Source organism: Oxyura jamaicensis, chromosome 6, assembly GCF_011077185.1.
Source record: "Oxyura jamaicensis isolate SHBP4307 breed ruddy duck chromosome 6, BPBGC_Ojam_1.0, whole genome shotgun sequence".
In the NCBI taxonomy this organism is placed as follows: Eukaryota; Metazoa; Chordata; class Aves; order Anseriformes; family Anatidae; genus Oxyura; species Oxyura jamaicensis.
The window spans coordinates 7,360,318-7,387,592 of NC_048898.1; the positions used below are offsets into that span (position 1 = coordinate 7,360,318).

General features: G+C 39.8%; 1 long non-coding RNA gene across 1 annotated transcript in view; it reads left to right on the forward strand.

Moving 5' to 3' along the window:
• Positions 1–654: 654 nt before the first annotated feature.
• Positions 655–27,275, forward strand: part of LOC118168745 — a 33,792-nt gene continuing 7,171 nt past the window's right edge. The window contains exons 1-2 of the long non-coding RNA XR_004751769.1: positions 655–769; positions 24,814–24,927. This is a non-coding gene — a long non-coding RNA (uncharacterized LOC118168745). The remainder of the gene's footprint in view (positions 770–24,813; positions 24,928–27,275) is intronic.

Consider the following 27,275-nt stretch of genomic DNA (forward strand, 5'->3'; position numbering starts at 1 on the left):
AATTTAATACAAATGGCAAAGCAAATAAAAATTAAACAATTGTGGCATGGGAGCAGAACTGGGTAAGAGAAGAATAACCTCTCTAACAATTCTTTGAACAGCTGTTCATCGAAGATTTGTGAGCAAGTACTAGCAAAGTGAAGATCCTTAGTCATTTCATACACATATAGAGGTGATTTCTAGATATGTTTATGAGAAATGCATTTGCAGATAAATAGGTAATTTTGGCTGTGCTCATTAAAATATAAACCTTGGAATTTATCTAACCTCAGTCTATTGTGACGATTGTTGGCAGATATTTTGCAAATATTGCTAGCTGATAGAGTACACTGTATTTATGTGAGATACTTACAAGTACTGTTATTGTTGGTTTGTTTCTATGGCAATAGAGGGACCAATACCACTGCTACAAGGAAGCTAACTGGATCCTTTAAATATTATGATATTCCATGTCTGTATCTACTGGTTAAGATCAAAGGCTTGTCATGACTACTGAATGCATAATACACAAGTGGAGTTTAATTTTAGCTATTCTAGAAATAAAATATTATTATTATTATTATTATTTTTCTCGCATCTCATTTGGAAGACTCTAAAAACTATATGTTCTTTCCCCTTAGGTGCTCACAGTATTTCCTCTTTCCTACTCGTTAGTTACAGTCTCCTGAGCAAACCGTTACTCATCAGCTGTTGACCCTGTGACCAAGAGAAGCATTGACAAGGCTCCAAAGGAATTCCCTCTGGAGAAATGAGTTCAAAAGTAGAAAAGGTAATTAGTTAATTGAATTAGATATACTTCTGCACTAGACTTTCAGCGGGCTGTATGTTTGTTAATATTTGTTTCTGAGGACCAACTTAGAGAAAGTTAATAATAAATCTGTGAAACAGAATGAACACTGACAAGTCAGGATCAGCTGATACTAAGAAATAAGTGAACTACTAATTGTGGTATGTAACCTCTCACCTAACTTTCTGGCAATCGAAGTGGAATGCTGCTAGTGGGACATTGTTTTAAAATGTTTGTTTACAGGCATATAAGGGAAAGTATAAATTAGTAGCCTCAGTTCTGCAGTGGACTAATAAAACAGAATCAAGTGGAAGGATGGAGTTAGTGAGCACATGGGTAAAATGGACATGTTGGCAAAGCATTTGCATCATTTTTTTTCAGAAGGGAAGTTACGCCTCACAAATTTGTCATTTTTTTTGCAGTATCCAAAAAGCAAATGGATAAAGGCAATCCCAGTGATGCAGATTACCTTATTATTGGTAGCACTTGGCACTTAGGCTTCAACAGATGAAGGTGCCGAAGGAATTACCATAAGTTGCATTTCCTTGCTTTTGCATGGATAAATAATTAGTTAAATGGTAGAAAGAACTTAGAAATGAATGATCAGTTTTCAAAGTGTAGAGAAGTATTGGTGTTGTTAGAGGAGTCTGCATTTGAGTCACCACTGCTCAACACACAATCTTGAAAGTGGAATGAATAGACAGGTGACAGTTTACCAACAGTACTGAGAATCTTAAGATATTAATGATAAAGGCCAACTGCACAGAATTGCAGAGAAATTTTGTGCTGAAGTCACTGGGTGAAAGAAATGGCAGATGAAACCATGAAGGTGAATGTAAAGCCATGCACGTAAGACCCTGCCTGTCCATATAAAATTATGGCTTCTCAGCTGTCTGTTTCCAGTTAGGAATGAAATCTTAGCATCTTGATGGGTGGCATGAAGAAAATACTAGATCACTTCTCAGTGTTAGCCAAAAATCAAATAATATGCTAGGAATATTAGGGAAGAAATAGCAAACTGAAACCATGCCTGTTCCTGGTTCCCTTTCCACACAGAACAAGGCTTCTGGGTATAGCTGGGAGAGTTACAGAGGATCTCCTTAACTTCTGCACAGTCAATGATACAGACAAACATTATTCAGTTTGGAAAAGAGATAGCTCAGAGAGAACATACTGGAGAGGTAGAAATAAGGAACAGTTTGTACACTGAATTTCTCCTCCAATACAAGACTTAGGGGATATCACAGGATCAGGAGGTGGTCAGTTCAGCACTGATAAATTAGCTGATGTTAGTTGATCAAATGACACACAAAATGTTCTGAATGCTTTTCTGAGCTCATGCCAACTTATATCTAGATGCATAAGCAAAACCAGCAAAGTGCCTCGATTCCTATTTAGTCCCTCCTCCTTGCAAAAAATCCTAATTTACCTTAGAACACTAAAGAGGCAAAATCTCTGACTGATTTAAGGAGAACAGATTATGCAATTTCTTACACCATTTCCTTTTTGGAGTGTTGCCAAATGGATAACTATGTGAACAATGGAAAAAGCTGACTCCAATGATTTTTCTGCTTTAAAAAAAATACACTTCTGAAAGCTCGTAACCATTCCTGCTTTGCTGGCTATGCAGGCAAATGCTATCTTTAATGGAGCATAGGTTAGTGTTTCATAAATCCAAGTTTAAAATTAAAAACTGAGAAGGTAATTTCTCCTGTCTAACCCACAGGGGAATGTTGTTTTGTTCAGCATGCTGGCGCAGTCTTTTTCTGAAAGCATAGCTAATCTGAAATACAACAAACTGTAGTATTTCCTATTCAGTCTGCTAGCGGTTTTGTTAGATTGTTCATCCTTTGGCATGCAAGGAAAAAAAATTAAAGTTTAATTGTACAAGGAAGATAATTTTCATGCAATTGCTCCTCTCAAGAGATGAAATGCGATCTGTTCTTACTGATGTTCATTTCTTCAAGCCTGTTTTTCTCTTGTACAGAAAGCCGCGTGTGTGTGTCTGTGTGTGTTGGATTTGAATTTACCAGTGACTTCAGCTATAACAATCAGCTTGATGATTGTCCTTGTGTATGAGCAGAGCATATCTGACCATCACTGCCATCTGATCCTCTTTGGACCAAGGAGCATTTTCTTATTGCATACAATCATCCGGCAGGGCACTTTTGCCAACCCGGCAGAATGGTTGTTCTCCATCCTCAGCCAAGCAGGTCATCTGAGGTAAAGCTGGGGGAAATACCCAGAGAGGCAGTGGTGAAAGAGGCCTGATTTCCTGTTAGTTTCAGTTATATTGCTGAAGGTTCTCTCCCCTAGGCTCATAGCTCTGTACTATTTGCATTTCAAGGGGACACAAGTGTATTCTGTATCTCCTCAGTGTGCATTTCATGATTTGGCTGGAGGAAACACTGCAAATGAGCTAAACAGCTGTTTTCTCCAGCATTTCCATGTTTGGGGAGCAAGAGAATAAACCCCAAAAAAGCTGGGAATAATTCTGTATTACTATTATTACCATTGCTTTCCAGACTGTGCAATCATTTATCCTGCCACGACCTGTCTGTCTTCTCTGAACTGCTCAGTGGGACTTGATTTTCCTTAGAATTAATCCCATGTTTAAGGGGTTTCCTTGTTTATGTGAACACACAGGAATGCTTATCATGCTACCCAGCAATGAATGGTTTTATAGAAAGTGATGTGGAAAGGCTTATCTCAGAAAAATACTCTTTAACGTATCCTCTATTTTCTCTGTTTTTCTGGCTTTCTGTGTGTCATCTTTTGCATTTTTTGACTTGTAGAATATACTGAGAAATGTGATTTCAAATACCTGCATTTACTTATAAGGCCCTGCTTTCTTACAGAAATTCTAGCTATATTTTACCAAAGAATTAATACAATGAAAGAGAGGGAGAGAGAGAGAGGATTGACAAGTTTCATTGCTAAAGTTTACTGTACGTTAAATTTAGGGAGTTTGTTGCAGTCTAAGTAGGCTGAAATGGATACTTTTCTGGTTGTTTTTTAAATTGTGTGCACATCATTGATTCCAATGACTGCAAGGGCAATTATTTCTTTGTTTGCCAGGAACATTAAAATTGCTGTGGTTACTAAAGAAAATGTGCTTAGGCTTCTTGAAAGTAAGTGCACAATAGGCTATCATAGCTGCCTTTTCTACTGGGATTATTTTAAGTAGTAGTAGTACACAGTAATTAACCCTTTGTGCTTGAAGATGCACATAATAGTCTCAATCGACGGGTGCTTAAAGAATAAAGGGGCAGGGTGATGAGCGGTTTCAAGATTCATTTTTGAAAAGTGTCTAGTTGAACTGCCAGGATCTTCAACAATAGCCATCTTTCAATAGCATATTGGATTTCTCAGACCATTATCTCATGTATTAAGTCAATAAAACACTTGGTTTTACTTGCTTTGAAAAATGTGTGGATGAAGTTAGAACTTAGAAAAGTGCAAACCATGTCTGCTGTTGGAGACAACTCTCATAAGGGGCAGGTGCTGTGTAGGCGTCCTACCTTGCCGCCTTGCCTGAAACCTGGCCAAATCACAGGCCTACACGTGATGTGCTAACATCCCCTCTTCTTTATTTGGCACGCAGGTCATTTCCCATTTCTTATCCCCTGAGTGAAGGTAGCCTCTTGTTAAAATATCTTTCAATTTATTAATTTTTTTTTGTTTAGCTGAAAAAATTGAGACCAAGATATTTCAATCTGAAGCTGAAAATGCTATTGAAAATTTCCAAGTGAATGTTGAAATGCTCATCTTCAGGGCATCTGGACAGGCAGAGAATCCTGTGCTCTACACAGAAATGCATCCATTATTTAAGGTTTTAAGCCAAAGTGAACTGAAGATGATGGAAAAATTTCCACGTTTGGTTTCATGGAGATGTATATGTTTTCTCCAGTACTGGTAAATACGCGATTACCTGAAAAGCAACACAGACTTTTGGAAAACTTGCCCATCAGTAGTGCACAAGTCTAGGATCCTAATTTAAAAAAAAAAAAAAAAGGTATTTAAGGAGCTATTTTGCATTACATTTTAATCAAACTTTCAAACCCAGTATTATTAAAGGTATTTTTGTATGTTTTTTTTTTGCTTTGATTTAACTATTTTTTAATTATATAATGCAAGAACCTGTAAGCAGACATCCTGTGATTGCATCTAATCTATTAGAAACACAACAGATTTCTTCTGTTGGATGCAAATATAGAGAGAACCTCTCATGTCTGCTCTTTATCCTAAATTGCTGCTTGTGTTGACAATTAGTCATCCTTATTTATACTCAAATTTTCTAGAGAAAGAATGAGTAAAGAAAGGGCTGAGTAAATGAGTAAAGCTCAGTGGCTTGGTTGAAGTTTCTTAATGTGTTGTGTGCACTCTTGTCTAGTGAATTGACAAAACACTGTCAGTATTAGAGTTTAGGACTGTTTGCAGAGACACAATTTCTCTTATGATAAAATTAGAGCAATACGCTTAATAAATAGAGAGGAACTGCACATTGGCACAGCTGCCCAGAGAAGCTGTGTAGTCTCCCTCTTTGAAGATCTTCAAAAGCCACCTGGATTTGGAGCTGAGCACCCTGCTCTAGGTGGCTCAGATGGCCTCCAGAGGTCCCTTCCAGCCTCAACCATTCTGTGATCTGTATCTCCTAAAGAGAGATTTCTTGTTTTCCCTTCCTTTTTTTTTTTTTTTTTTTTCCTTTACTGAATGAATGATCTTACCAAATGGTTGTTTTTATTCCCTGGCTCTGTGCAATATAACCTTTTTTCCTGCTGCTGTATTCAGTGCCATTTTGGAATTTCCACAGAGGGATTTTAAAATGCAGAAGGAGCAGAGCAACGGATCTCTTAGAGAATAGAAGACAAGTTTGTCTTTATGTAAACAACCTGTAAAAAACTGGAGTTGGGAAATTAATTTCATCTTCATATGGCTGTTCAAGATACTTCAAACCCACCAATTAATCCTAAACTTGTCTGCTACATTAATGCAACAAAGTGTGGGGCTTCTACTTTTTCAGGCATTGATACTATGAAGCCCACAATGAACAAACCCTTAGGTGACGTTCCCAGTTGTTTGGCCCTGAGCCCCTGTGATTAGAACCATCACAAGGGACAGAAGTTAATTCAGCTAAAGGTATTTGGTGGTGGATATGGGGGAAGTAATTTGTTACTATGTGTTCCTCAGGAGGAATGGTCCTATACAGGGCATTGGTTGCAGTTTGGAGTTTGTGCCCAGAAAGATGAAGACCAGAGCCATGTAAAAGAGAGGAGCACTCCACAAGCTCCAGGTCCTGCTTATTTCTGTAACTGTGCTACACGGGAGATTAGTGCTTAGCAATCCCCGGGATCCTCTGTATCCTCCGCATTGGAGGCACATCCATCATGGAGGCAGAAAGGGTAGTCACATGCTGAGGTACGTATGCAGGTCCTGTACTGTGAATCACATCTATGCAAAGAAGGGGAGAAAAAAATCTTACTGAGATAAAAATTTATGGCAGTAAGAATTTTGAAAAGGGGGATCAAAAGAAATCATCTTGATAAAGCAGGCCTGATATCTTCTTTCTCACCATTTTCTACTTCTACATAAACAAACAAGTATGAGAGATGGGTGTGGGGAGACTGTGGTTTACTACATGACATAAATATTCTTCACCCCTTAGAGATTTTGTAGGCTGAAGCCTTGTCATTGCTGATGTGTGGTAGCTTTGCAAGTGGTCTGGCAGTAAGCTTGAATTAAAGCCAGAATAAATTTGAAATTAAGATTTGAATGTGTACGTTATGGAAGGCCCCCCAAAGGCTCATATTTCAGTGGTAACATATTCAAATGGGGTCATTTCTCTGTAGCAGGCTTCTTTCTGGGGGACAGCAGATCAAAAGCAATGTCTCAGTGTACCATACAGGTAGTGTTGTTTGTGTACAAGCTGAGCAAGAGCTATATCCCTCTCAGCTTTTGCTCTGTAACACTGTGTATGTTTTACCTGACAGACAGTACTTTGCATAGGTATTTACCTTTATTTATACATTCTGGCTCATTTGCATTTTCTCATAGTTTAGTGGTGATAAAGAAATAAAACCCTTCTGAATATTTTACGAACTCTAAATTGCACATTTCTATCTTCATTCCTCTTTACCTCCTTTCCTTTGGTGTATTCATCTTTTTTAGATTTTTCTAGTTTATCTGTTAGATTTCTAATTTATTGTCTAATTTGTATTTCTAGTTCTCCTATTAGATTTTTTGGGGGTTTTCCTCTGTTATGACTTTACACTTCTAAAATTGTCTTTCCATTTAGACCCCTCACGTTCTTTTCAAAACAGACTTAAAGCCAATTCTGTGTAATAAGGAGCATTTCACTACACAGTGGTATTCACTGAGTGCTCTCAAACGTGTGGTGTAGCTTTTTGCCTTTGAGAGGAGCAACCACACAATACTTGGAAATATTGGTGGGTTGTTTTCATCCCTCCCTTTTCTTTCTGTTTAAACAACTCTTGTCAGAGGCTTGGATCTTACTGGACATCAGTGTTAGGAGAAAGACACCTCAAGTAGCGCAGCTAAACATTGCTGTTTCTACAAAAATAACATTCTGAGAATTATTGCTGTACAATAGTAACAACTAAACAAGCTTGCTATACTTCAGTATTATGGCCCAGATCTGCAAGGGCTATGCTGTGGGTGTCGTGTGTGTTGTGAAGTCCTAGGACAAAGGAGGGATTAAGCAGCTCTTTCATTCTGTCTGGGACTGATACTTGCCGGTGGCAGAACAAGAATAATCTGTCATTAAGCTTTAAAGAGTTGAGCTGATCTTTGTTGTAGCCATGATAATCTAAAGATTAAAAGAAAAAAAAAAAAAGGAGCAGCATAGAGAGACAGTGTCTTTTATTAACCAAATTGGCAGAGTGGTAGTGGCTGTGTTAGCTGTATCTCAGCCTGTTGTTTGATTATTTTCATAGGATTTTAGAGTATGTTGTACAGTGTTTGGGTATGTTTTGGGGCCTTATGGTGGTATTTCATTTGAGTTCTGCCAGTAGGTTAAGTAACGGACAGGGATTCTCTGCTTTTCTGAAGTTCTCCTACGATACTGCGTAGTGTCCTTGAAGTTCTGCATGATGGTGAAAGGGTTACAGATGCTGAGTGCCATGGGAATTATGGTGTTCCATGATGAGGAATAAATGCTGCTTTTCAGTTTGGCCTTTTTTCTTATTTTCTTGGTGTGCAATCTTCAAACCAAATTTAGATGGGATTTTCTGTAAAAGTTCCTGTAAAATCTATGGTGGGCAAAGGGTAAAACTACAGCAAATTTGTAGGGAAAGGTATGTGTATATGTATCTGTATGTACATACTTTTAAGACTGTCTGGTTATGGGTGTATTAATCCCTCCTGCAATATCTTCCAATATTTGGAAAAATTATCTGACTTGCAGAAATGCTGACATAGTAGTAGTTTGAAATCTGTACTTATCTCTATGATCACTCTTCAAGACTTTATACTACTGGTATGTTTTTCTCTCTCCTTCTTACTCATCATCTTTTGTGTTGTTCATTTCCCTGTAGAGCTGAAGGAGGTAGGGTGAGTTGTCTTCTAACAGCCTTGCCCCCTCTCCACCCTTCCAAGGCATTTGGGTATATGAAACCTATTTACACGGATAGCCTGACAAGTACAGTTTGTTTCCACAGTACAGAAAGAGGTGATAGGTCTTGTTATTGTAGAGCAATAGTGGATAGTGATGAGAAAGAGCTTTATGCAAGTCATGTTGGCAAGCCTGTGGGAGGACACAGCCAGTGAGTGCTTCGGTGACAAAGCAAAATTCCTGTCGCATTTGAAATTCTCTGCATTTGAATTTTAATGCTGGTAAATTAGTTCAGAGTTGAAAAGACAGATGACCTTTAGGGTCTTCTGGTTATGACAGAAACAATTACATTTTCATTGTGGCCCTGTGGCTGCAGAGTAGTCCTGTTCACTGTTCAACTCTGATTTAAAGTGGGGTGACTGAGGGTTGAGAATATCCAGTCACTCTTCAGAATCATTGAGAGAATGCTGTTTGTACATTCTCAAAAGCATAACCATGAAGAAGCTCCCCCAGCCACCCCCAAATCCCATAGTGGTTGCCTTTGAATAGTTTCCCTTGCCAATTTGAAGGAGGTAAAGTCAGAACACTGTGTAAAAGTAATGATAAAAGACACATAGCCAAGTCAGAGTGACTGTTGACAGCAGCATTCTTTAAGGATCTAGCTCAAATATATATCCCTGTGGTGGAAGTAAGTCTTCTGTATCACATTTTTATTCCTATATCTGTTTTTCACAGCTTTGACATAATTTATGCTGTTATTTTGCCCTCTTTCTTTCTATAAGCTTTGATTCAGCACGGGACACTTTGTTTTGGTTATTTATGTTGTGCTTGTCTTTTTGTACTAACTAATCTCTTCCCATTTCTGATGGTTAATGAAGAAAAGTCACCAAACTTCACAGCCCAACCAATTTGGTTATGGAAGAACAATCATATGCAGCCCTGTAAACCTTTCTAATATTTGCCTTTGTCTTGCAGAGTTATATTGTAGGATAAAAAAGCTGTATAGAGCAACAACACTAGACAAACTTTGACTTGAAAAGAAGAAAAAAGAGCTTTGAGTCCCATATTTGGACCGTATTTTTGGGCATGAAAGCAATTCATCAGTTTCTTATAAAGAGCAGCATGAAATGAGCTTACATCATAAAGATGCAGTGCTTTGATCCCCCGAATTAGCACTACCATGTAGAACAGCCTTCCAGACAATGAGTGGTGAATAAGCATAACCAACAAAAACAGGCAAGCCACTAATGGCTGGATTTCATCTTTAATTTGGCAAATAAGGCACCAGTTAATGTCAATGAGAACACTTTTTATATGCAAAAACAGCTTGCATGCCTAATTAGAGACTGAAGGCTGTAATAAGCTACCAAAGTGAGAATGTTCACTAGAAAAGGCAGTCTAAACTTTGTGGTTTGTTCAGGGCAAGATAAACAAATTTAACCCAGATTAAAACAAACAGCACAATAATAATAATAATAATAATGTCTGTGCCTAAATTGGATAGGAATTGACCCTAAAAAACTTCTGAACTTTGCAGAAGTTCAGTTTCTTCTTCATCATATAGTTAGCTGCCTGCCTGTGGTGGAATGGAAGTGATGAAACAGACTAATCCACTTGAGAAAAGGAAATGGTTGTATTCTTGTTTGAGAGCTGGAAATCAAAGGGCTTTTCTGACAAATGATATTCAATAAAGTATCTGAAAGTATTGAAGGACTAGATGGATGCCCCAATAATGTCATCTTAATGCTTCTCATTATCAGAGACCTATTTTGTTATTGTGATCCACATCTCTTGTTAGGTAGGCCACCAAATTTAAATACTTGTGTTTTCATGGGTGGCTTTCTTCTCCATGAAGCAACCACCCAGCCATCTTAGGGAGAAAATACAGGTAGCTAGAAATAAGTTTCTTTAAGTGAGCTACTCTATGTCTGAGGTATGAAAGTAACTCACTGTGTAGGATGAATAGATGAGTTCACTTTGCAGATAGTATGAAACTCTACTTACAGGCCAGCAGAAAGGCTAACGTTTTATTTCCCCTCTTCTTGAATTAGTCTTGGGAAGTTTTTCACCAGTTCCTACACAGAGCTTTTTAGAGATACGGAACTTTCTGTGCAAAATGCTCTAATTGTATTTTGTTCAATAATAAGATACCACCTTGAAACCAACAATTGCAGAAAAAAGCAACCCACATTTATTTTTGGAGCTGACAGTGTAGCTGATTGCTTAATCTCCAAGAATCCATGTGATGTTACAGTACTTGTGTATTGCTGTTCTTTCAATTACAGAAACAGTTCTCTACTTTAGACACAGAGTTTGAATCTTTTCCAAAGGCCTTTAAATTACTTTAGTACACTGATGGAAACTACTGAACGTTTTAAAGGCTTTTTCCAAAACTATGTGGATCTTTCAGGAGTGTGGTGTTTTTTCTCGTCATGCTGTATTGCCTCTTATTTGAAAACAACTCTGGAAATGGAAGATGTAGCAAAGGAAGTTGTAGGTAGCAAAGGAGGCATCATTTGTGCTATTTCCCTTGATTCCAGAAGGATTTTCATTCTTTGGTTCTTGGCTAATTGAAACACTCTGGAACTGTGAGGAATAAGAAGATAAGGACAAAACCTACTGCAGCAGCCCGAAAGCCAGAGAATGTAACACTGTTCTTTCCTTATTTGCTAGGTATTCTGGCTTTCTGTATTTATACTGCCCTGTAACATGGAGTTTTGTGCTTACAAATGTATTCTAATGCATACAGCTTCTTATTCTTTTTGCAGGTACTTGTATGTGTGTGTGTATTTCTTGTTTCACCTGCGTGCAGAAGTTTTATAACTGGAAAGAACTTGTAAGTTTTAGTCCTGATCATTATGAAGCTCCAAGGGGATATGGCATAAAGTACTAATGTAATAGGTGGAGTTTCTGTCCTGATCCAGACAAAGCCAGGGTTGTGTGAAGTAAAGTAGGCTTTTTCCCTTGAGATTTGGCGGTGTGTTTTCTTTGGTATATGAAATTGTAATGGGCTTGTTTGGAGTCAGCACCATTCTTAGCTAGTTGCTGTCTCTTGATGTCATTTGAAATGTGTTGATTTATATTGGTGGCAAGCCAGTGAAAAGATAGTCTTTCAGCTTTTCTTCTCCATAGCATCTTTCCAAGCAGTTTGCTGTCTATCCTTCCCATTCCATGTGACTGAGCGGCATTCCTAGTTAATGATGTCTTGGAGTCAGGAGCCCAGCTTACATTCACCAGACAGTAGGGGATTCAGAAGTTTCCCTCTCAGGACTTTCCTATTGCCTTTCTTCCAGAGGTCCTGCCTTTCATAGCTGGGCTGACAGAATGGGACTCGCCCTTGTACTTTTTTTGCCACTTTATGGTCTGGGCATTGAATGAAAAGCACCCCTTGTTGGGGGTTTCAGGCAACAATTTGGATTGTAAGTGGAGCAGCCAGGGCTGGTCCTGATGTTTCCCACACAGCAATACCTCTGGGAGTCAGACTACATCCCAGTGCAGGTACCGATAGCAGTAAGAGGTACTGGCCTAAACCACTGCAACAACATTTCCCCAGAGCTCATCTTCTAGAGGCTTTAACACACAGCAGATGAGCCATTACTGCAAAAACAGTTCCGTTAGAATAACAGACAAATCTAACCCTTTCTAATAGAGTGGTGCTGCAGAGAAGCTCTGAACCTCTCTGTGATGACAAACTGTTCATTCATGATGGGGCTGGTGCTTAAAAAGTGTCATTGCTCCTAGCCTATGTAGCATTTTTGTACCTCTAGAACTATCTGCAACAGGGAAGAGCATTTTTGTATGTCAAACGTTTCTGTGCATTGCAAAATTTTACAACCTCAGTTACATGTGGTGAAAAATAATTTTGGGCGGTCATCTCTGCTGAATAATATTGAAACACATAGATACTAGATACTTTATTGAAAGTATTTTTTTTTTCTTTCTGTACAACATTGTTCTATGTGGGTTATTTTGCTGAATTATATGAGCAGCAGGGTAGTGAGTTGCTTAGCGTGTTATGAGAATTTTACTTGCGTTACTAGAATTTAAGTTTTATTAGGTGATACCAAGGAATTCTACCTGTGAAGTGTATACTGCTCAATAGTGTTTGCAATATGGAGAGATTTTTAATGATTGATTCTTTTTATGCTTAAGAAGATGCTGGAAAAAAAAATCTTGTCGAGAGACAAAAGTATCTGTGGCTGTTTTTATGCCTATAAAAAGCAAATTTTTTTTTTCCTGTTTGTTTTGCCAACTTAACTTTAAGGATGAAATCTTTTTATTTTGGGGAATTATACCAACCCTTTATGTTGCCACACAAGGGAAGAAAAAAAGTGTGAGTTCTAACAGTTAAAAGCTGTTGCCAGAGGAATGGCTTCTAGAAGCATAGCTTTATTTTGTTACCTCAGTGGATATCATAGTGTTTTGCTTTGCCTTTATCATCTCTGTGATGCTTGGAATCATAGTAATAATGATACTTCTCCTTAAGCAATGCTTTTGCCTATCGATCTTAGAGAATGTTATGAGAAAGAGGTCAGTGTTATTACCCTGTTTCAAAAGGGGGAAACAGGTGAATTGAGTTGCTGAGGGTTATCCAGTGTAACAACTGGCAGAGAAATTTCTGTCAATGTCGTTTTTCCTCAGAAAAATCTGATTCACTGAGTCTGAAACCTTTCATGGAAATTCATTAGTGCCCAGGAAATTACACAGCTTCAGAAGTGCATGAAAATAACAGACACTGTAGCACAAGAGCAGGTAGAAGCCTGGTGGCAAGGGCCCAGTGTGGACGAGAAAGACACAGGTTTCACTTTCAGTGCTGACATAAAAAGGAATTTGAACCAGTCTGTCTCTAGGTAATATCCCCGTTCCTAGGCATTGTGCCAGGCATACCCGCCCATCAGACATTGCGTCACTTTTCTCAGACACACAGCTTGATGACCAGTGGGACTAGTGAAACCTGGTTCTTCTAAAATTGGTTTCCCATTCAATCACTCGTGTGGACTAGATTTTCTGGCATTTACTGAGGAGTGAGCTGATTTTATAGCTTGCATATCTGTAGTATGTAGGGAACAAAAACTTCCTCCTTGTCTAAGATTTTACAATTAAGAAGACTCTTCCCTCTGTAGCTGCCTTTTTCATACAACTTCTTAGAAGTGCATAAATTTCAAATTTATTAATGGATTAAAAATTCCCTTTGAGGAAAGGAAGGAATGGAGAGCCCAAGGATAGATGGACACATACTGTAAGGTCATGTGTGATTATTTCCTCAAGTACCTTAGATGAAGTCATCAAACAGTTTGGGTTTTACTGTGATCCATATAGGAAACTTCAGATACAACAAACAACCAGGTGTCCCTTTTTTCAGTCCAACATATCCTCCAGCTGATGATTTTGGAGATGGGGTCATGATTACATGGAAAGAGGGTGGTGGCTTCTTGCCAAAGAAAAGCTGTAAATAAAAATCCAGACTAAAACCCTCTGGTGGAATTTTTCATATTGCAAATTCATTCAGACTTGAAAACACAAAGTGCAGAATTTCTGTGAAGTTTCTGTTATATTTCATGTATATAAGCATCAAGACAAGAAAATCTGTTTTGCTCAAAGGAGGCTTGAGTGTATGTCAAGCTTTGGAGTAGATAGCTTGAGGCCGCTTGACTCAGCAGAGAACAACAAGATAAATAAAACAAAAGGCAACATTTTTAATAATTCAGATTGAAACTGTGATGAAGGGCTTTATTTCTGTGCAAGTCCTTTGAAGAAGTGTTGGCAGTTTCACGTAAGAGAGAGCTGGGACAGCTTGTTGAACAGATCAGTCAAGAAGGCAGCCTTTGTATACCATTTTATGCTGAGCTGGAGTCAGACATGCAAAAGAAAAGGAAAGGAGCTAACTTGGCTGTGAAGAGAAAGGAGCCAGAATCCTGAACGCCTTGTGAGCTGTGTGACTGCAGCAGGTAGGGCAGATGTTTGCCTCCAGCCTTGCCATTGGAAGGGCAGTAGTAGGACAAAAAGGGTTGTGAACATATGGCCCATAAAGACATGGTTTGTATGTAGGCAGTGTCCTAGGGATTGGTGTGAAGTTTGGTTTAGAGAGTGCTGCAGTTATTTTTGAAGTCCTGGTTCAGCTCGCAGAAAAGGAGGGAGATCTGCTCTTACGGTGTCCTAGCACTTGATCAGTGTTTTATTTGCCACTGGAGTGGGATGGGGGGTAGTGAGGTGGAAGACAGGAGAAAAGAAGCTTGGCAGTAGACAGGAAGGGAGAGGAATTAGAGGATGCATTAGATAAATGTCAGGCTAGGAGCCTGATGCATGCTGTGTTCTTGTAGTAATGCCTGGTGATTTCTGAGTGTCGCCGTTCCCACAAGGGATCTGTCGTACCAGTTACCACCTTCTCATAGTCCAGTTGATGAGAAGAATTGCTGTACACAGTCATGGCTGCACACAAGTGAAAGCTGCTTCTGTCCTCTAAACCATTTAAGCAGCAGGCTCCCATCACAGGAAAGTGCTGCTAAGCCCTCTCTGCCTTTTAAGAGATCCATCCTATTACCTTAGTCAGTAATAAACTGTCCAAGATTCACAACCAGTATAACAGCCTCCCTGGCTGTGACTGTGAACCTCATTATACCTTTTTTTACTGTACTGAAAGTCCACCTCTTCTTAGTCTTTGCCTTGTATTTCTAAATCAATTTCTATCATGGGAGAGTATTATACAAATTTTGAAAAAAAAAATAATAATTGTGCAGCTGCATTAATCAAAGAAATACTGTGCTGAAGGAAATGTCAGGCCTAATAGCTTGTCAGTGATCAGTGGCAGAAAAGCTGCTTTCAGCTAGTTTGTATGGTTTCTTCGACACTAATTAAGAGACTCAGTACCTTTTAAAATGTGATAAAAGGCAGGAGAGAGTGGGAAAAAGCCTGGAGATGTGCTGTACCAGGAGTGGAAAATCAGGTCTGTCACATGTGAGGAGCAGTAGCTCTAAGCACCCTTGCCTTTAAGGTTGTCGCCCTGTGTCCTCTGGGTTAGTAGTACATGTGATTCCTAGTAAGTCAAAATCCTGAGCTGGTTATCAGGCAGTTGTCTGTTTTTCTTTCTGTTTTTTTTTCTGTTGCCTGCCCAGATGGGGAGGGCCACAAGGGTCACTAACTGGCTACGCTCACCTGCAAGATCAAGCCACTGTAGTAGCATCTGACTGTTAATGCTCCGGACTTGATTTGTAACTCAGTAGAACCTATGCAAGTTTGATGCGTTAGAAATTATAATAGAAAACCAAGGAAGTTGTCCTTTGTTCCATACTGCTGTTCGTGCTGACGCTGCCCAGGACTGGCACTGGGATGCAGAGGGGGCACCAGGGAGGAGTCTCGGCAGTGCAGAGTAGAAGGGATGTTTTGTGAGGACGTGTTGTCACACCATCAAAGTGGACATCTTGCTGTAGGCCTGACTCATCTGACAGCCAAAAGAATGATCTTTGAATATCTCAGTTCTCACCAAACGTTACTGCTGGGTGTGTGATCTATCCAGTGCATAAAATTTGCTGACTTTATCACCTCATATAACCCAGACTAAAAACTTTATACAGTCCTGAGTATTCTCTCCAATTGCTATTACCAGAAAATTCCTATGAGAGAAATGTCAACTTACCACCCTCTATATATCCCCCAGTGGTTCATTCTCAAAGGAATCAAAAAATAGAATTATGCATGATGAGCTGAGCTATGTGGGGGGGAAAAATCATGTGGTTTGGGTTGGTGTATTATTAGGGAAGCTGATCCACTTAGTGCCTCATCTATCATGGTGCTCGTCTCTCATTCATTATTAAATGAGGTGTCTTCACACCGTGTCCCCAGTTCTTCAGCACAGTAGTTCTTGCCACAGAAAAGTGAAAGAGATCCTGGAAAATGCTGAGAGCACACATACAGTCCTGGCTGGAGAAGCCTGGAGCCCTGCACTAAGGGCATGAATGAGCAGTGGAAAGACTGCACCAGCTTTTGGAAGAGGGGATGTGGAGGAATATCCAGGCAAGGAAGGCTATCTGTCAACTTTTTTGATCAAGCTTCAGAGGTATACATGCTGCCTCAGTTATAGGACCCAGTCTTTTCAGCACTGGTCCAAGACATCTGTAACCAACAGATTCTTGGTGCTTAACCTCTGGACTACCCACTCCCCTGATACGACTTTTGTCCTACTTCTTCTGTTAGGAAGGAAAAAAAAAAAGTGTATTTGTTCTGGATAAACTCACCCAGAGGAGGTTTTCAACCACTAGAGGAAGAAAAAAGAAATGGATCAAACAAATCCAGTCTAAAGTCTGCAATTAGTATTGGCATTCAGAGACTTTCAAATAATAGGTCATATTCACTGTGAGAATGAAAAATAATAAATATTATAAAGTGTTTACTCTTCAGGTAAAGTATATTTGCCCTGGATGCTTTAATAATAGCATTTTTTTCCATAACTAACATGAAGCCTTGCAAATCATCTAGAGCTTAATTGTCACAACCCTTGCCTCTGTAGGAAGAAGAATATAGCATTCATCATAACACTCCTTCCATATATTTTGGCTCTGAAAGTTGGTGGCTGCAAGAGGTCTATAAAAACATCGGCTAGAGTAAAACCGTTTGTTGTTCAGGTCATTGGCCTACAGGTCATTCTGGTGCCATGAAGAAATAAATAAGGCAGACTTCAAGTTTTCAGCTTTCCATTTGATTGAAATGTAGCGTCTGAGATGTAAGGTTCTAGCTGGATTATGCCATTAGGTAAAATGTTCATGAACTGCAATAGTGCATCATGAGAGAAAGTTTTAAGTGTGAAAGGTCCTGTGCTTTGTGCCTTGGTTTTCAAAAATGGCCTTGCAAAATACATTTAGTTATAGAAATATTGTTTCAGAAGGATGAATAACATTTTCCTTCATGATTGCTGCTTACTTCTTAAATGTAATAGGTTCCACTGGGACTACTTAAAGTTAAGCGTGTGTTTAATTGCTTTTGCTGGATGAGCATATTCGCAAGTCTGAAACTGCATGAGCTATTGTTCAGTGCATAATGGCTGGTACATTTTCCCATGAAGTTACTGCGTTAATTCTTCACTATAGCAATCCAGGAAGTTAACACGAGTTACAAAAAGTTTCCATTGTAAGGTCCCATAATGTTTGTCCCATACATTGCAGGGTGGCAATAGGAGTTCTGTAGCTTGTAATCGCTGCAAAGCTAATTGCCAGTTAAATGCTACGGCAAATATCACTGGTTTTATTCCAGTTATTAGTAAAGGGCAGTCTATGCTAATACATATTTACACCTGCCTTACGATTTTAAGTGGAGACAGCAGGGTTTCAGAGGATATTGAAATGAATTCAATATCTCTTTAGGTGGTCTTCCATCACTTGGTGGTCATTCCGTGCCAGTTATTTATGAAGTACACTGAAAGTGTGACTGTGCTGACAGTTTTCTACTGCCTCTGCTCATGAGAGATCTGCTCTGCTCATAAAAAATGCTTCACCTCCAGGATTGACAAATTGACACTTCTTAAAAGTTATTTTCAAGTGGGCTTTTTATGCAAATAGATTGATTTTGATTGAATTCAAGGCTGAAATATCAGGAAAAGCTTCAACAAACAAAATGTTCTGTTTTGCCAGCTCCATGCCATTCCCTCCGGTCCTGTCGCTGTCCCCAGAGCAGAGCTCAGCGCCTGCCCCTCCGCTCCCCTCGTGAGGGAGCTGCAGGCTGCCATGAGGCCTCCCCTCAGCCTGCTCTGCTCTGGGCTTAACGAACCAAGGGACTTCAGCCGCTCCTCATACATCTTGCTCTCTAAGACCATTTACCATCGTTGTTGCCCTCATTTTGGACATTCTCTAACAGTTTTATATCTTACACTGTGGTGCCCAAAACTGCACACTGTGCTCGAGGTGAGGCCGCACCAGCACAGAGAAGAGTGAGACAATCCTTTCCCCCGACTGGCTGGCAGAGCCGTGCCTGAGGCACCCCAGGGTAAGGTTGGCCCTCCTGGCTGCCAAAACACACTGCTGGCTCGTGTTCAACAGAAATTAGTCTTTTTACTCTCTCTGATTACTCAGTGGGGGAAAAGAGTGTTATCAGAGGGGGTACTCTGAGGGCCTACTTAGAGCTCCTGCTCTGAATGCTCTGAAATACCCTTCAGGAGAACTTTTTTCTTTCCTTGATCATGTGGGAAGTAATCTCTTTACACAGGACATCTTTTGGCATCCTAAAACTGAGGCAGCAGGAATACCTTCCAAGGTGATGAATAAAGTTAAACAGATCTCCTTGTCTGAAGACAGAGCAGTGAATATGCAGGTCTGGGCTGAAGTCAATGTGAAATTCATTAATGGTGTTATAATAGTTAGTAGTTCATTTTGGTTGTCTTCTCTAAAATTGGGTAGAATGTCAGGTAAATTAAAAAAAATATATAATAATGGCATATGTGTGAATTTTGTTACAATTGTCAAAACAAAGAAAAATCTTGAATTACCTCATTTTGTTCCATGTGTTCCATTCCACATGTCCCTTTGTTTCAGACATCAGCAACAAAAACAAAAGAGCAGATTTTTTTGGAAATACTTTTCCATTTACATGACACATGGAAATGTGGATTGTATTTCCTGTAGGCTGGGTTAAAGAAAAGCATTCTCAAAGTATGTCAGCCAGCTGACGCAAGCACCAATGTGGAATCAGGTTGGGGTATATTTGAATGTGGAAGAGTTTGTATGAGCAAGAAACATGTGCCTTTTGTTGGGGTACACAAGTGAGCTGTAGAAAAAGGTAGAATAAGTGTTGTATTTATTTGTTAAAATTGTATTGTTCCCAACTTAATGGCTATTTAGTGGAGTTTTAATTTCCACTCAGCAGCATGCTTGCCCAGCAGCTATGTCTAAACTGTGAAGAGAAGCTTGTCTCCTGCTTCTAGAAGCAGCATGAGACAAAGTTAGATCAGGAGTGTCATGGGAAAATAATCCTGTGACTTCTGATGGGCAGATAGAAAATGGTTGTAATTGTAAAACGGTTGTAATGTGTTTTGTTCTGGGCAGTGGCAGCTACCAAGATTCCTGTGAGTGCTGAGTTCCCAGCAATTGCTAGCAGTGTCTGGAAGTGCAATCCAATCAATGCTGCACTTTCAGCTTCGCAGTTTCACTTTTTTCTTAAGACCAGTTTTGTGACAGCCAACGTGTTGAGCCTTGGTGGTAGAAAAGCAGGTTTGAAAACTTGCGCCCCTCAGTTGGGGAGTAACTGGTGACTCAGTGCTGTCTGCTTTTAACTCTGTTTCTTTCATGTGGAAGAATGCAGGTTCCCTCTTGGGCCTGCTGGAGTTGCAGGTCAGTCTTTAGCTCTGGAGTGGAATTTAAGACTTGCCAAAGGACAGGGAGCCATTTGCATTGGCCATGGCTGAAGCCAACCACTAGGGATTATGCTGAACTCCATTAGAATAAAACCAGTCAGCCTCTCATCCTGGGGAGAGGTGTTGCCCATGCTGACATTTTTCCCCTATAACGGGTGCTGTTTGAGGAAAAACTTTGGCTTATTGCTGTATGAAATTAAGCTGCAGATAAGTCACTTTCTGGCAGAGCAGCTCTGAAGAATCTGTGTGTTCTGAATTATGCCTGATCGTTTTGGTGACAAAAATAAACTTTTACTGCTTTTTATTAGTCAGCCTTGCAGATTCAGCACAGCTGTGGATGAGTGAGCTGGAGTCTATTCTGCTTGCAGGTAGCTCACAGAATCATTAACTATTTGCTGTCGTCATTGAGAATCATTAACTATTTCCCCATCTTTATTGTTGTTACTGATACACAAGCCTTAAATACTCAGTTGGAGACTCAGAAAACTGTTTGAATTTTTCAGGGCTAGTAATTAGGAAGACCATCTTTTCTTCTAAATTGAGCAAGGTTGATTTAGAAGGCAGAGAAAGTAAACACATACTGCTGTTTCACAAAGTCACCTTAGAGGGTCTAATCATCTTTTAATTTAGAGCAGTGCCTTTGGAGGGCAGCAGGAAGCGCTTTATGGTACAGTAAAGGGTGATACCCTTTCATCAGTAAGTCTGACTCTAAGAATTCAATGAATTAATGTTTTTGTGAAGCCAAGAAATAAAGTAATTAATAAAAATTCCCCATGCCAATGATCTGTATTCCTTCCCCTTTCAGGGTAAGGAAGAATGCCCGTGAAAGTACCGTTTACTCTCACACACGAGTGTTGTATTGCCGAATGGAATCACAGTAGTTTTTTGATGAAATCCTGTGTTTTTTTCCAGAGGGCTTAACTGGTTGGCAAAGGATAAGTCAATGACAAGAAGTTGTTATATTCAACTTGCATAAATGCGCCGAGCATTTAAGCAGTTTATCTGCAATTCTAACAGGTTGCATTACTGATGAATTACTCCACCTTAAAACTTAGCCTCTGCCAAGATTTCAGTGGTGACTTTGGCATTAAGGGTACCAAGGACACAAGTGCATATAGGAAATAAAATTCAGATATAGTCAGCTATTGAAAACATTGAACAGAACAGATGCACACCAGAACTGCAAACTATTGCACGTTGCAATTGCTGGAAATGTGCTAGTTAGACATACTCAGGAGTTTACATAGGTGTCATGAAATGGCATATGTCTCTTTCAGAGAAAGCATGGGATTGACCGTTAATTTTTAAAATCTTACCATTTAGTGTTGTTCAGAGTTGTAAAGAGGTAAATTTCCTTTCAGAGTTTCCTTGATATACTTCAGTTTTGTCCTGCAGACTGTGCTATTTTAATTTTTTATGCTTAAGCACATTAGTTTTACTTTTCAGAGGGAGCACAATTTGAGTTTCCTCTGTCTAAGAGTACCAGTTGTGATGCTCTCATGGAACCTCTACTCAATGCAATATAAACATGGGCCCCTTTTAAGGCACATGCCCTTTCCAACTGGCCACGTTTCCTGTTTCTGATAATAAGGAAACTCAGTCCTGCCTGCGCTTCAGTCCTTGTCCCCAGATTCTCAGCAGATCTGTGAGATAGGTAGTGATTTTGTATTTTCTTTTTATCTGCTCAGGAAAACTCTTTTCTTGAAGCTTCCTTGAATGCTTTGGCCAAGAGAAGCCACAGTAGTTCAAGTGCTGTGTTTCTTTTTCAATGACAGTAGACTCGTTGTGAGAGTTGTACACCACTGGCCATGGCGTATTACTTGCAGATATGCTACTTATGAGAGTTGTACACTGGCAAAAGGTCACCGTCATGCCCTTATGTTGTTTTCCTTTTCATACTTATGTCATATTCCCTGTGACCCAAAGTTGAATCTGCATTTAGAACAATGAACATCATTTGTGTGATCTTCTCTTGGAGAAGAGAAGGCTAAGGGACCTTACTGTACTTTACAATTACCTTAAAGAAAGCTGTAGCGAGGTGGGGACCGGGTTCTTCTCCCAAACACCAAGTGATAAAATGAGGGGAAATGGCCTCAAGTTGTGTCAGGGGAGGTTTATTTTGGATATTAGGAGAAATTTCTTCACTGAAAGGGTTGTGTGGCATTGGAACAGGCTGCCCAGGGAATTGATTGAATCACCATCCCTGGAGGTCTTCCAGAAACGTGTAGGTTTAGAACTTAGGATGGTTTAGTGGTGGACTTCAGTACTAGGTTAAAGGTTGGGCTAGATGACCTTAGAGGCCCTTCCCAAGCTGAATGAGTCTATTTTTCTATTTACTTCTTGGCTCACAGTCTGAGTCACTGTAAGTATCACTGATGGACTTTCTTCTAGAATTTGTGCGTTTTGCTCTTCATCCTATTTGCTCTGCATTCCCGTCTGGGATGATACCAGCAGAGATGTTCCTTTGGCACAGATGCAAAGTTTTTTCAAGAGTGCTCTCAATCTCCAAGTTTTTATCTTGTTCCTTTATACTGCAGTACTTTTATTTTCACTATATGGTAATAGGACAGGTTTCCAAGCACACTGTTTGGTGCAGCTAGCATAGTGTGTTCCTTTGTTTACCGTGACATGAAGGCCTCCTAGGCGTGAGCATGTGCCATTGTCAGAACCAAGCATATAGAGCTGGTCCTGTTAAATTTTATGGAGCAGTGTGCTGGCCCCTTAGGCACACTGGAAAATTCCAGCAACATTAAAACACTTTTCCTCTGATCTCTAATTTGAGAAATACCTGAAAGTCTTTGAATTTTGTATGATTGATCTTTTCATTATTCCTAATTTTCTTTTCATTACATTGGTCAGAGAATCTATCTTCACTGGAGAAATGTCTCCACAGTGCTGTTGCTTTGTACGAATATGCAGCAGTGCATGTTCGTGGAGTGCTGTACAATTTCTGCATTCTGTATATAGATTATGAAGAATTGTACTGTTGTTCTGTGCCATCATAGAGGCCTGAATGGCTAGAATTATTGAGTGCATATCTTAAAGACCTTTGTTTAAAAATACTCATTGAAGGAAACAGTGTAGTTGATGATGTGTAGTTGTAGGAAAATCTACCTTTTTCAGAAGGACAGTAGGGGTCATTTTGAAAAGCACATGTAACTCACAGTGACTTCATCTAGAACTGCAAATGCTCAGCACTTTGTAGTAATCAGCCCTGTGTCTCCTGATAAAATTATGTCTTTGTGGCTTTCTCGTCTCAATTTTTCCAAAACTAATATAATCCAGACTGTATTATCCTATTAGGAGACTCTTTTCCTCCAACAAGCAGCATGCACCTAACTGTTTAGCAGGAAGAAAGCAATAACTCTGTTCTGCCTCTGTTTGTTTCAGTGTTAAAGGAGATAATTCAGGCTGTACATAGGGGAGATTGAGCTAGTTCAGGTAAAATAAGTACATTCATTCTTGAATGGAGACCTGCTTTATGCTTTTGTTCCGTCATTATTCATTTTACTCACTTTGGCTATCTCTGCAGTGAATGGGGAGAGAGAGGCTCCTTCAGAGCACAATTAGGGCACCTATCCCAGGTCTCTGTTTGGAGCAAACTCTTTGCTTTTCACCAGCTAGGGGACATAGCTTGGAGCTCTGTAGATGCCTATCTCCACTTAGGCACAGAAGCTGGTTGGCTTGTTTAGGGTCGGAGGAAGGATGAAGTTTCTCTATAGAGGAACTGCTATTATATAAAAAGTGCTTCTACATTATCATTAATGAACTTCCAGGCATAACGCAGAGTTTGAGCTGATGGGAACTCTCATCGCAAGTAGATACAAATGCAGATACATTGTCAAAACTTCGGGTTATCCCACACTATTCTGAACAAGAAGTAAGGAGTGTGTTACAAGAAAATATTTTCCTTTCCCACCTCCACGATTAAGTTTTCTCTTACTTTAGAGCCAGGTGGCTTGAAGCGTTCTGTACTATTTCTGTCTGTATTATGTGGAGTTAAAATTGCAAAGAGAAGTGACCTTTAGGAAGTCAGAATTCAGCCAATTGAAAATTTGGAAAGGCAAAAGTGTTATTTTTAGTAGTAGAAGCTCTGTAATATGATATGCAACACAGAGCAAAAGGTGTTCAGGTTTTCACAGGAGGTCTGTGAAAACAAACCTTTTGCAGGTGTCTGAATAGCCGGGGAAGCCACTGGAGCTTCCTCGAGCTGCTGTGAATTTTCGGAAGTACTCCTTAGACGACCCTTCTTTTTTCTTGGTTTGTATGTGTGTGTTAATATCAATCCCTGTTTATGGAGCTGAAACTTTTCACGTATCCATGTGAGCCTCCCACAAAATGGCATACGTGTGCTCCTTGTGTGTCATGTTTGCAGAGATATTTGGTATTCTGAGTGGAGACAGAGTTTTCAAAAGACTGGGGGAAAAAGGTTCAGCCTTCGACTCAAAATCTCCACTACCCTTCTTTTGTTATCCTCTTTCCCTTCCATATTTGTTTAAGCTTAATAGAGAGTCAGGTTGATGGACATGAAGAAAAGGCAACTGCAACAATTGTGAATCTCTCTAAAAATGTTATTGCTATGAACTCATGGTAGGTGGCAGATACCCCATTGGCAGAGGACAGTTCGTATTTATTTTCTCTGACTGGTACTCATCAGTGCAAAGGAAAACCAATTAGAGCAGAGGTCCTCTGCATTCCTGTCTATCAGAGAGAGTGATGGCAACTAACCCATAATGAAGTGCCTCTTGCATAATGAAATAGCTATGGTGAGAATCCCTTCATTATGCCTGTGCCTAGACTGTGGCACCTTTGTGAAGTTACTCCCCTGTTCTAGTACTCCTGGTGCAACAGCATAGGTGTGAATGCTGAAAGCTGCTACAAAAGAGCTTCCATGTTATACCACTCGCTTGCTCTCCCTCTTACCATCTGTGCAAATGCAACTGGCACTAGAACAACTGTGTAACTCTAGATGTAGAGCGAAACCACTGTGCTGGTTTAAAGGAGCTGGCCATTGCCTTGTGAGTTGGGCACCTGGTGTTGAGGATTATCACCTGAAAATCTGTTTCTGTACATACTCTTAAGAAGTGGTCTTGAATTCTCATGGCTTTGTTTTTCTCACAGGTCAGTGTCCTAACATTGGAAGGCTACCTTCAAATTTTGGCCAAAATAACTGCCTTGACCTGATTTTACAAACCAGATTTGCATGTCTGCAACATACTTTATGTGACTTTCTAGGTAAGTGCACTTTTGGGTTGAAAACACTTGTAAGTCTTCAGAGGGAAGTTCAAATAAACTCCTGAGTGGTGCATGAGTTGTTTTTTCTAGACTGCTGTTGTTTTTAATAGGATTCATCTGCCTCAAATTTACTTCCATATAGAGTATAGCAAAAGCATGTGCACCACCATTGAAAATTTCAAACTATAGCTAATGAGAGCCACATAAAAATTTGTGCATCAGCCCCTGAGCTGAAAATTTCACCTTCAGAGTACAGGATCAAAAGCGCAATAGAAATGGTTGCTCTGATGTCTCTGTTGAACAGACAGTATCATTAGTACATTTTTTCTAAGTGCTATTTCTCTCTAGCGTGCATTACCATTAAAACTTCCAGTACTAAAATCTACATTACTTTCCTTTTGAAATGAGGGTTCATTCCGTGCCTTCCCTGGTTGCTTGAACTATGAATGATTAGCTCTGCATGAGGCACTTTGTAACCCTCCCGGTGGAGGAAGCCGTATGAAAATAAATGTTACCTTCAGGTATATTTTGCATACTGTAGCGTTGTGTAATTACTGAGCCTGGGATTCACCATTCTGCTGACCCAGAATTCCCCGGTGTGCTTTGTGCAGGTTTTCTGGCAGTTTAAACAAATGGAGTTGCAAAGGATTACAGACATTAGTTGTTATTTCTATTATGTAAGATAGAAGAATAGGCAACCATTATATAATACGCTCAGTGTTATTAAAGTATGTCCTCCTTTGGAGGGCCACTGCTTTAAAGGTCTGGCTTTACAAAGTCATTAACGGATCATTTTCTGATTATGGTCTATGGATCCCTGGAGGTCTATCATTTGCTGAGATCTGAGAAAGGTAATTAAGAAAGGCATGGATATTATTAGTATGTTAACACTGGGAGGTCTGAAGGAAAATAATTATGTTTTTTTTTTTTTTTTTTTTTTTTTAATAAAAAGAAGAAAAAAAAAAGCTGAAGCCCACTGAATTTAGAGCTTCTAGCCAATACATAGGCATACCCTGTATTTTTTCAGGTCTTTCTAGTAGGAGATGTTTAATCTGCCTCAGCAGATTTCACATTCTGTAATCCCATCATAGTTTAGAGGCACTCTGAATGCATGTGTGCGTTCCCTGGGTGTGGAGGTGAAAACAGCATGGCTGTGGTTGCTAACCTGTTCAGCTACCTCACAACATTCATGTTTGTGAATGGCAGAAATGCTCTGGACCTGTGCAAACCACTATCGAAATCAGCATCTGTCTGGGCTCCTGTTGTGGCCTGGGAAAGTTATAGATGAAACTACAGAGCAGATAGGAGCCATCCGTTCCCAGGTTTTAAAAAGACACCCCTTCCCTCCTCTCCATAAATTTAAACTCTCTTTTGTTCAAGTGAGGTGGAGGAGTTTGGATAGCCCCAGAGGGTTCTTTACTGTTGCAGCTGAACACTTCTCAGCTTTGTCCTCCTTGTATTTGCTGTTTTGCGTAGGCCAAATTTACCAAGAAGCTCAGCTGAGGCTGAGAGAAGATCCTCTGACTTGGAAAATGCCTCTGAATAAATTATCCATTGTGAAAGAATGATACATTTGCTACCTAAGAGCCAAAAATGTGAAACAGTAAAAGATGTTCTTAGAATTGTTCCTGAGAATCTGGCTCCCTGGAGGAAAATGAAGCTTCTGGAGGGTGATTCAGACAACCCATTTCAGGAACCTGCCTTTCTTTTAGTGACTGTATATAGAAGTCAGGTATCAGAGTGGGATTTAACTGCCCCATTAAGTAAAGTTAAATGGTGTGAATGCCCTTGGTCAGCAGCTTTCAGGAGGTTGAGCAGTGCAGGTGCAGTGTGGCAGCTGTGGCTTGGGGACTGCATGGACACAGCAGTCACGAGCTGCACTGGGGCAGAATAGATGCACAGATGCATGCAAATCCAGAGAGGAAACTAGAGTTTCCCATTGTAGGCTTTCTGACCAGCAGTTAAATTGATAGCTATTTACATTCTTTAATTTTAGTCACTTTTGGATTATTATAGTCTCTTCTCATTCCCTGTCCTTTGGTGTATCTTTCCTGAGAGCAAGGGCACTCTCCAGATCTCACATAAACTCTACAGTTTCCGCTGCATAGGCAACATAAAAGGGCTCGCACGTTTCCTTTTCTTTTGCTACAACATACATGTAGCTGGGTTCAAACTCATTTCTATGTTGATTTTTTTATTACCTTTTTCTTTTCAGAACCCAATAAATGTTTTAAGGAATAGTAGTACTTGTAGACACTTGGTGTAATTCCTGATGTTTTTGTACAGAAAACAAGTTTAGGTGTTCACAGAAGCATCTTTAGGCACTGCAGCCCACAGATTCATGGATT